Source organism: Macaca nemestrina, chromosome 9, assembly GCF_043159975.1.
Source record: "Macaca nemestrina isolate mMacNem1 chromosome 9, mMacNem.hap1, whole genome shotgun sequence".
In the NCBI taxonomy this organism is placed as follows: domain Eukaryota; kingdom Metazoa; phylum Chordata; class Mammalia; order Primates; family Cercopithecidae; genus Macaca; species Macaca nemestrina.
In genome coordinates this window covers 88215104-88225877 of record NC_092133.1, presented here as the reverse complement: position 1 = coordinate 88225877, position 10774 = coordinate 88215104, and positions in this window count along the sequence as shown.

The window sequence follows — 10774 nt, the reverse complement described above, 5'->3', positions numbered from 1 at the left end:
AAAAATACAAAAATTAACTGGGCGTGGTGGTGTGTGGCTGTAGTCCCAGGTACTCAGGAGACTGAGGCAGGAGAATGGCTTGAACCCGGGAGGTGGTGGTTGCAGTGAGCCAATATCTTACCACTGCACTCCAGCCTGGCAACAAAGCAATACTCCCTCTCAAAATAAATAAATAAAGTTTAATACAATAAGTATATAGACAATAAAATAGAAATTGCAGATGACATTAATAGATAAATAATACGATGCATTGTCTTGAGAAATGTAGTTTAATAATCTTTCAATATTAATAAAAGATGAGATTGTGAAGTACAGCATCTCTGTCACTGGTAATAAAAGAAAATCCAAACTTTCTGTGAAGAGTAGTAAACCTCAAATTCTTGGCGTGTTCCAGGAAGCTAAGCGTTCTTTAGATTTGGAAAAATCCACCGTGAAAAAGCTGACTCTTTTTTGTTTGCAAAAATGTGACTCTTCACATATTTGCAGCATGTGAAGGTGGAGGAAGGGGCTTCCAACTTGGTCCAGTGACCTTCAGAGAAAGTCCATGTTGGGTGAACAGAGGCTGGCAGCTCAGAAGGCCTGAGTGGAGGGGAGGGAACAGCACTGCTTTAAGACCCAGGCACATTTCTGGAGGAGGGCACAGTAGAGCTCAGCTCTTGACCTCCAGGGCAGGTTTGGAACAGCTGCTTGTGAGGGGGTGAATCTCATGGCCTATTCCAGGGACTCAGCACTTTTAGCATCTCTGCAAAATTCACCTCTTGTTCTTTGGAGACTTTAAGTCTCTTGTCTTTCAGTGCTTGAACCAGGGCAGTTAATTCTCCCATAAGCATCAAAATTGTCTCTCTTGACATTTACATAAGCATTTATAACGCTGTGTGTAATCAATGACTCTCTCTAGCCTTGCATTCTCTAAAGGTGACTCAATCTCTTCCTGCTCATTTTTGGGAGTACTAAGCTAGTCAGTGAGTGGGCATTCTTCTCCATTTGTGAATCGACTGTTTCCACAGTTTGTTTTTTATATCTTCCATAAAGTCAGCTCTTAACAGGTCTTTGCATTGTGGATGCCCTTCTTGGAATCCTGGCCCTAAACCCCAGATGGTGTTCTCCCTTCGCCCTTCAGGATTCTGCTTCAATGTTGCCTTGCCAAAGTCTTCTCACATTTCTTGTAGCAATTACCCAGTAGGAAAAGGGGTACCCTCTCCACCCCTCACCACCCAACCACCTTCCTGCCTCATCTCTCTTCCCAGCCTCCTCGCTCTCCATGCAAAGTACCATTGTTTGTGTATTGTCTCTCTTTTCTCATTGGATTTAAACTTCATTAAGGCAGAAATTTGTTCCAATTTTGTTCTTGCTGTATGTTTAATACCCATTATTGCCAGGTGCAGTGGCTCAGGCCTGTAATCCCAGCATTTTGGGAGGCCAAGGTGGGAGGACCACTTGAGTCTAGGAGTTTGACACCAGCCTGGGCAACATAGCAAAACTTCATCTCTACAAAAATACAAAAAACTAGCTGAGAGTGGTGATGCATGCCTGTGGTACCAGCTACTCGGGAGGCTGAGGTGGAAGGATTGCTTGAACCCAGGAGGCAGAGGCTGCAGTGACAGAGAGAGGCCCTGTCTCAAAACAAACAAAAAAGTACCTCATAATCACACACACAAAAATATGTGTTGAAAGAATTGCTGTTCCAAGGCTCCAAGGGGCTGCAGCGGGGAGCTGGAGTGGGGATGCCCAAGGGAGCACTGTGGCTCCGGAAAGTCAAGGGACTGAGGCAGCCTGGGTGCCCTTGGAGGCTGCAGCGCCCGCCCCCCCGCATCCTCTTGGCTGCCATGCTCTGGGAGTCCCAGACTTCGGTAGGGCGAGCCAATCCTCCACTGCCACTGCCCAGTTCGGCCGTGCCACCCGGCTGCCATCGCCAGCACCCTGTCCGTGGCTGCCTGCAGGACTTCGTGGCTGCCCAGGTTCTGGTTTCCATTTGGAGCCGCGCTGTGAGTCAGAACACCTGGGCGCCGAGAGTAGGCAACTGCCTGAGGTGACCGAGCGAGGAGGAGGGTAGTCTGGGACACCTGGAAGGGCCACAGCATGCCGATGACCCTCGCCAGGACCTCATTTGACCCGAACAAGCACCGACCCATCGAGACCTCCTCGGTGCACAGCGACAGCCCGAAAGGTCCTGATGAGGCCATAGGACCAGCAGTCACTTACGTGGCCGCCCAACCTGGGTCGAGCCCTTCCCGCAGCCCCAAGCGAGGCAGGGTCCTCGCAGCACCCAGTCTGCTCTACCACCCCTCATAGTAATGAGGGGCAAGGATTTAAGATCAAATATGAGGCAAAGAGTTTAGGTAAGTATTTTCACTGAGAATTATATCTTCTTTTCCTGCAATTGCTTGGTCATCTTTGATTAAATAGATTTGAGAAAAAACATATAAAGTTTTCTTTTCTGAACTAACAGTAATAGAATTAATAAGAATGCCTACTCTTAAGTACTTATTATGTTTGATACATTCAATATCTCATTGTGACTACTTTTCAAGTAAAGTATCATTATTTCCATTTTAAAGATAAGTAAAATGAGGCTTGGACTTTTTCAAGGCCACATATCTAATTAGTGACCAAAGTGAAATTTTCCATGAGTATAAGATAAACTATTCTTCGTGATCCCTGAAATTCCTTAGACCTTTCCATTATAAGATGTCTAATTGTAAGTTAAATCTAGTTATAGAAACATTATAAGAATTACATTTGCCTTATTTTGTAATAATGTGTATGTTGTTTTTAAAGGAATACATAATCTTTTGATTCTGTTATTACTGATTGAATTATATGTCATCTAAGATCTTTACTTAATTGATTGTACTTAACTACACTTGATTATAATTGCATTTAATTCTACTGTAATGATTTGATTTTGGTGACTTTACTTTTTAGTAATGTTTAATTGAATAAATAAATAAGTAAATTAAATATGATAAATTTTTGCTTTTGTCCCACCAGAAGTTAGATAATACAGATTTCAAAATGATCCTACTACTTGTATCCCAGGTTCCTAAAATATATATATATATCTCTCTCAATGAAATCATATGTTTTATTGCACATTGTATGAGATTTAAAGTCAATATCATTTCTTCATTTTGGTAAAATAAGTGAGTAAGAGTGTTTACGAACTGACACCCAGAAATAATCAAATAGCTGGAGTAAGGTCCAAAACACCAGGGAAGGGGCTTTGGTCACTTCGCAGTGCACAGAGCTCTGGCACAAGGAGGGAGCTTTAATGCAACTCTCTGGGCACCTGCACTATGGGTTTCTAGGCTGGGACCTTCTCATCCCTCTCTCTCTCCATGCTGAGCTCTGCAGCTGAGTCACAAATGGGAAGGTTTTCACCTGGTACCAAAGCAATTTGAGAGTAGCAGTGTCTTGAGTCTAGTGAGTAGACATCAGACCGTCCTATAGAACTCTACTTTTCTATTTTTATTTATGACAGACTCAGTCTTTTTTTCTTTCTTGAGACAGGTCTTGCTCTGTCGCCCAGGCTAGAGTGCAGTGGTGGGATCTCAGCTCACTGCAACCTCCGCCTCCCAGGCTCAAGTGATTCTCCTTACTCAGCCTCCCTAGAAGCTGGGATTACAGGTATGTATCATCACACCCAGCTAATTTTTGTATTTTTGGTAGAGATGGGGTTTCACCATGTTGCCCGGGCTAGTCTTGAACTCCTGAGCTCAGGTGAGCCACCTGCCTCTGCCTCCCAAAGTGCTGGGATTACTGGAGTGAGCCACTGTGCCCAGCCAATAGACTCAGTCTTGATTTAAATTTTTAAAGTCAACATTTAATGGTAATTCAGATACACTGAGAGATACACTAAGGGTATATTTGACATTGCACTTCTTCTATTTCTTTATGGACTCGCTGTCCATGCAAGTATGGTTATGGCCATTGCTTTCTCCCTGTCTTTCTTAAAGCTTATTATGACTGTAGTTGACATCAGACTTAAACAAAAGTCTTTTGATTTCACAACCTATTGTTGGCAACCTGAAGCAATAGCATCACTCTTATTTCTCTCTACTTACCAACTCAACCATATTCCATAACTATAGCCAGCCTTCTACTTCCCACATCTATCTGGCTATCTTCCCACCATATCTACTCCCATGCCACTCCTATTTCTCAGCCTTTAACATAGGTCCTTTTGTGAACATCTTTCGATATTGAATCACCTAGTTTTGTACCATTTTTCTCCAGAGACACTCTTTTGCTGTGGTTGATTGAGATTTCTAGGATCCTGTGGTAGATGCCTTTTATTCTCACCTGATTAATCTCATCTATTAATTAATTAATCAAACATTTACAAAGTGTTTCACATCATGAAAACTACCAAGTTCTGGCAAGGAGTTCACAGCGTTGTGCAGGAGACAGACAAGCAAGAGTGCAATTAGAACAATGTAGGGCTGGGCACAGTGGTTCATGCCTATAATCCCAGCACTTTGGGAAGCCAAGGCAGGAGGATCACTTAAGCTTAGGAGTTTGAGACCAACCTGTGCAGCACAGAAAGACCTCGTCTCTACCAAAAAAATTTTAAAGTAGCTGGGCATGGTGGCACACTTCTGTGGTCCCAGCTACTCAGTAAGCTAAGTTGGGTAGGTTGGGAAGATCACTTAAGCCCAGGCAATTGAGGCGGCAGTGAGCCATGATCATACCATTGCACTCCAGCCTGGGTGACAGAGCAAGACCTTATCTCAAAAAAAAAAAAAAAAAAAAAAAAAAAAAAAAAAAAAAGAACATGGTATATGGTATAATCAGTGCTAGAAAGAGGAATGTATAGAACAGAAACACCTACTTCAGCCCAGGACATCAGAGAGGGCTCCAGAGGAAGTAGATGAAGAGATTTGCCAATCAGTGATAAAAAGATGTGAGTGCATAGAAAGTCTCAATGTTACAAGTCATATTCAATAATTTGAAAGAATTCACCACCGCTTTAGAATAGAGTCAAAAGAGGTAAACATAATAGTGATGAAGCAGGCAGGAATCACTGTGCTCAGGGCCATGGATGCCACCATAAGTTAGTTACGTGTTCATCAAAAGGTAGTGGGAGGCATTGGAAGATTTTACTCCAAAGCCTGAACAGTGTGATCAGATTAAAAACACTAATGTGGCTGCAACACTGAAAACATTGGCGGCAGGGAAGACTAAAGAGAGAGAGACCAGATGAAAGAGTAATTTAGGAAGAACATTACTCCCTGAACTAAGGCAATGCCAGTAAGAAAGTAGGAGAGAGGGCATATCAAAGATATTATCAGTATGGGATGGAGTGAATTTGGAGGTCAGCTGGATGTGAGGGAGGAGGGAAGGGATGGGAGAAGCCTTAGAAGCAGTTGTTGGGTTTTTGGCTGAGTGGATCCTTTCATCCCACAGACATTTATTAAGAACTTTCCATGGGACAGATACTGTATTAGGTCCCAGGGATATAGCAGTAAACAAACAAAATCCATGTCTTCATGGAGCCTAATTCTAGTGTTAAGACTCAGACAATAAATAAGTAAAATATGTAATATGTCATATGGTGAAAGGTATGAAGGAGAAAAATAAGGCAGTAAAGTGAATACAGAGTGTCCGTAGGAAGAGGGGCTGACGCTGTCATCAGCAGACTCAGGTATGGAACTCTGGGTGATGAACAAATGAGAGTCCTCATTTGAGACATGTTCAGTTTGAAACCTCTGAATTACCTCCACTGGAGATGCCCACTAAGTGGTCGGAACAGGAATCTGTAGGGCAGAACAGAGGTCTAGACTGAATCTGTGAATATGGGAATTGTTAAGAGACTACTTATAGTTGAAGTAATCAGGATGTATAACAGCAATTGGGGAATTATTTAGAGTGAGATGAAAGGCCTACAGGAGGATTCCTGAGGCCCTTCAGCAATGTCAGGGAAGCCCTGGAGAGAGGCGCCTAATACAGTATTCATTCCAAGAGGAAGAATGATGTGAGGAGTAAAAGGAGAAGAGCTTGGTGTCACAGAAGTCAAGGGACAAAAATGTAAAGAAAGACAATGTGATCATGTTAAAAGCTGTGGATATAAAATAAGAATTTAAAAAGTTATTTGGGCATATAACTGTGAGGTGACTTGGGAGAACATGAGTGCTTTCATAGGATTGAAGAAAGAAGGGTTAAAAGAGAGAAAGAGAGAGACAGACAGAGAGGGAGAGAGAGATTAAATAGGGCAAGATCCCAGAGGAGAAAATAGGATGGGAACTTGATCCAGAGATACAGGAAGATAATATACAGAGGGTAAAATAGAGCATAAAGATGTGGATGAATTTATTAAGGATAGTAACAAATGAAGGGTAACAAATGGAAGGGATTATCATGTAATTGTTTCACTTTCTTTGTAAAATGGAACCTAATGTAGTGTGCTGAGAACCAAGAGGAAATGGGGAAAGTCAAGGGTTTAGGGAATAAAGTTCCAAATGGCTGTTGTAGTTTATATGAAAAGAAATGGGTGAATTGCTTGGAGATGTTGAGATGGGAGAACATATATTTGCAGGGGCATCAATTTCCATGAATGAATGGCTTGAATCAAACACAACTATGGAATTGGTATTTTGCAAGGGAAGTCTGAAGGAAAGACATGAAGCAAGGGAGTTGGAACTCATGAAAGGGATTTGCAATTTAGAGTTTCAGAGATGGGGGAGTTAGAGGTATTGACAGAATTCAGGATGTGACTATAAGTGGATGAGTGACAGTGGACATAAATGTTGCTAGAGTTGAGCAGATCAAGTATCTGTGTGGCTAAGTGATTGGACAGGTTAATTTCATTGGCATTGTAAGTACATTTACTCCTGTCTGGTTTGTTTGTTGAAAATGCCAAAGAATATTTATTGAAAATAGAAAAGTATTTTTTGATAATACTTTGTTTTTCTAGAAAAGAAGTATTAAAAAGCTCCTTTATCGTCTGGCAAAACATGGCTAATAAATTGTCTCATGCCATTGATCTTGTTTCTCAAATGCATCTAAATCCTGAAGAGATGTAATGAATGAATGCCTCCAGAGTTGTGCAAAGATACATCTGCTTAGTCTTTTGAATACACCACGATCATAGCTCTGCATCATTCTGCTGCACTGAACACTCAGTGGGAAGCTGTAACTGCTAGCATACTTACATGCTTATTGAAGTGGTGGATATTTATTCATGCTTCTGTGATGTTCTGCCCCATACACCATGCGCCATAATCATTTGGTTGGCTTTAAGAAAGAATGAAATTTCCAATGAGAATAGTTAGGTGGTCTGGCAAATTAAAAAGTGTCACACCTGGTAGCTCCCTCGATAGCAAATTGAGAATTCGTTTGCTGGAAAAGAAAATGAGGATCATAACAGATGAAAGGAAATTGAGACAAATTACAGAGAAGTTGACTTTAAAAGATGATTTGTGTCCTTTGAATGCATCTCCTTCACCAGAGCATAGATTGATTTTAACTGTGTTTGCTGACAGCCTGTGGGGCCAAGGTCTACATCCATGAAGCTGAGTCTGCTGGGTATGTGACCTCTCCCAACCACTCTGATAATTACCCCCCCCCCCCGCACGCTGATTGCATTTGGATCTCAGTGGCTCCACTGTAAACATGCATACAGCTGCAATTTGAAGATCAATTTGATATTGAAGTGACACCCAAGTATGTCACTTACATTTTCATTTTTTTTCCTACCCAAAGTTAGTATGTTTTAACTGTCATGTCTCAGGGCAATTCATTTCTTTCAGTAGCACATACTGCAAGGAAATCTAGGGGAAAAGGGAAATGCTTAATAACTCAGGCCTGAAAACACAGTGTACCAGTCACTCTGCCATCAGCAGAGTGGATTATGTACATGGATACTGTCCCTTGCTAGAAATAAGTAAGGAGTGTAAATGTTTAAAACCACAGTCATCAACTTTAATTTCTCTTTTAATTTTTATTTTAAAATGTAATCTTAGTAAACTTGAATATTTTATATTTTTTCTAACTTATTTGTGAAGAAATACATGTAGTTGAATCAAACTCCTGTTTCTTCTGTGTACTATGAAATTCAGTAGTTCTCTCTTATCCATGGTTTCATGTTCCATGGTTTCAATGCCCTTGGTAAACAGAGGCCCCCAAAAATAGGTGAGTACAGTACACCAAGATATTTTGAGAGACCACATTTTCATAACTTTTCTTACAGCATACTGTTATGATTGTTCTATTTTATTATTAGTTATTGTTGTTAATCTCTTACTATGTTTAATACATAAAGTAAACTTTATCATAGATACATATATATAGAAAAAAATTGTCTATATGTCTTTATAGGGTTTGGTACTATCCGAGGTTTTAGGCACTCACTGTGAGGACTTGGAATGTATCCACTAAGGAAAAGGAAGAACTACAGTATGTTTATTACTTTAAGTAATAAAACTGTTTAAGAACCAGATAACTATACTTAGAACAATGTCTTTAAATTGCTCATCATATATAAAATAATTAAGCTTTTTTTTTTTTCTCTGAGTCTCTAGTGCCAAATCAGTCACTGGATAAAAAGCAAATATGTCTCTTCAGGATTTTGATTTTCTTATTTAAAAATTGAGCAGTAATTTTGCTTGTTGAAGATTCACTATAGTATGGTCATGATAGCATATAACTTAGTATCTAATAGGTCTAGACACAAACCAGGCAAATATTTAATATAGCAAAAGTTCAGAAAGCCTAATTGTAACAATATTTAACTATACCATAGATCATGTTATATCCCGAGTCAAGCTGCATGTAATTCAATTAGCTATCACATCCAGCTAATAAGACATAATTGAACAGTAATTTTCAAGGCCCTGAGATATCAGTTACTGTAGTGAACAGTTTAGTTGATAGTAAAACTAGAAATGGCAGGCGTCCGCACAGTACTCCTTCCAGCTGAGCTTGGGTTCAGTCTTCAGAATCAACACAGGTTTCTAGGCAGGTCAGATGAGTCTACCAGTTTGTTCTTGAGATAAAACTTGCTTGCGACTAATAGCTCTAACGCAGTGTACCAAAAGAATTAATGTGACATTACAGAATATGCCATTTAGTGGTCATCTTGTTTCCCATTATTGGACTGGACTTGTGGTATCACTTCTGTTTACATCAACCCTAGAATTCAAATAATGAGGAAAGCACTAACCATTTTCAGAATTTTAAAAACTTCAATTCATAGTCACTTGACACCTAAAAGTTTTCACATGTGCTGGCGAAATGAAAAAAACAAAATTTGACATAGAATCTTTCAAATCTTTCCTTCCTTCCTTCCTTCCTTCCTTCCTTCCTTCCTTCCTTCCTTCCTTCCTTCCTTCCTTCCTTCCTTCCTTCTTTCTTTCTTTCTTTCTTTAGCTCAATGTGGGGGAAGAGTAGCAGGGCAAAATTGTATTGTTGAAAGCATTGGCCATCTAATGCTTCCATATAGAGACAACTTATTCTGTGAGTGGCATCTCCAGGGGCTCTCCAGATACTATCTCACCATCTCTTTTGAAGATTTTAACCTTCAGAATTCCTCTAGCTGTGAAAAAGACTTCATGGAGATCTGGGACTATCATACTTCCGGTTAGTGAAATGTATCTGCTCTCTTTGGGGTGTTTATTTTCGCATGTACTTATTCAGCCTCTGAAGTTTCTTCACTTCCAAGAAAGGCACAAGCATGTCTATACTCTGCAAAGAAGTGCAGATTAATGAGCTTTGGGCAGTACCAGCGATTCTCTCCCTCAATTCTACCATTAACAATGGATGCCCAGAGCCCAGGTGTCATATAGCCTATCCTGGAGGTCACTTGGGGAGAGCAATGGTAGTGTGAAGGCAACCTGTTGCTGCTGAGACATCCCATTGCCACATGCTATTATTTGAGGGGTGTTCTATAGTTTGAGGCAGAGAGAAGGTCATGCATGTCTCCTGGCAGCAGCATAAGGCAGATATTTGTCACTCTGTTGTCTCAGAGCACTTTTTCAACCAAATAAGCAAGCCTTCCTCATTGTCCCGAGATATCTTTCCCCTAACTGGTTGCATTTTTTTTCACTTCTTCATATATTTGAATATGTTAATTTTCACTCATGTTTTCCTGTTTTCTTGACAGAGATTAACGTTTCTTCATGGGCAAGGTTTTTTGTTTTTTATTATTTTATTTGTACACGCAGGACACTTCGAATAGACACTAAAAGAAATCAATCACCTGGACGTATATATTTAATTATTTGTCTCTCACAGGAGACATCTTGGGCAGATGCTGTGCAAACACCATTCCTGACAGCATAGACACTTGTAGCAGTACTGCCGTGGTCAGGTTTGTCACAGATGACTCTCTGTCTCAGGATTCAGACTGTGATTTGAATCCAGCATGGAAGGTGATTTCATTGATTCATTCAAAACAACATTGAGCACCTGCATTGGACAGACACTGTGCTAGGCACTGGTGTTACAACAGTTTGAAAAACAAAACAAAACATGACCCCTATCTTCTTGGACCTTAATCAAAAATCACAGTGATAAATGAAAAATTACAGCTGTGATCAATGCTATAAGGGAAAATAACTAGTATCACGAGAGATATAATAAGAGGATGAGAGTTATACTGCAGTGCCTGCCTTAAGAAAGTCCTGTAGTTACTCAGAATTTGCATTACTGCAAATCCAACAAACTCAGATGAAATAAAGATCTTGTTTGGAAGAACTGGATACTTACATTAACCTTCTGATTTTCCTGATTTTTTTTGTAAAGATGGGGTCTTGCCTTGGCCTCCCAAAGTGTTGGG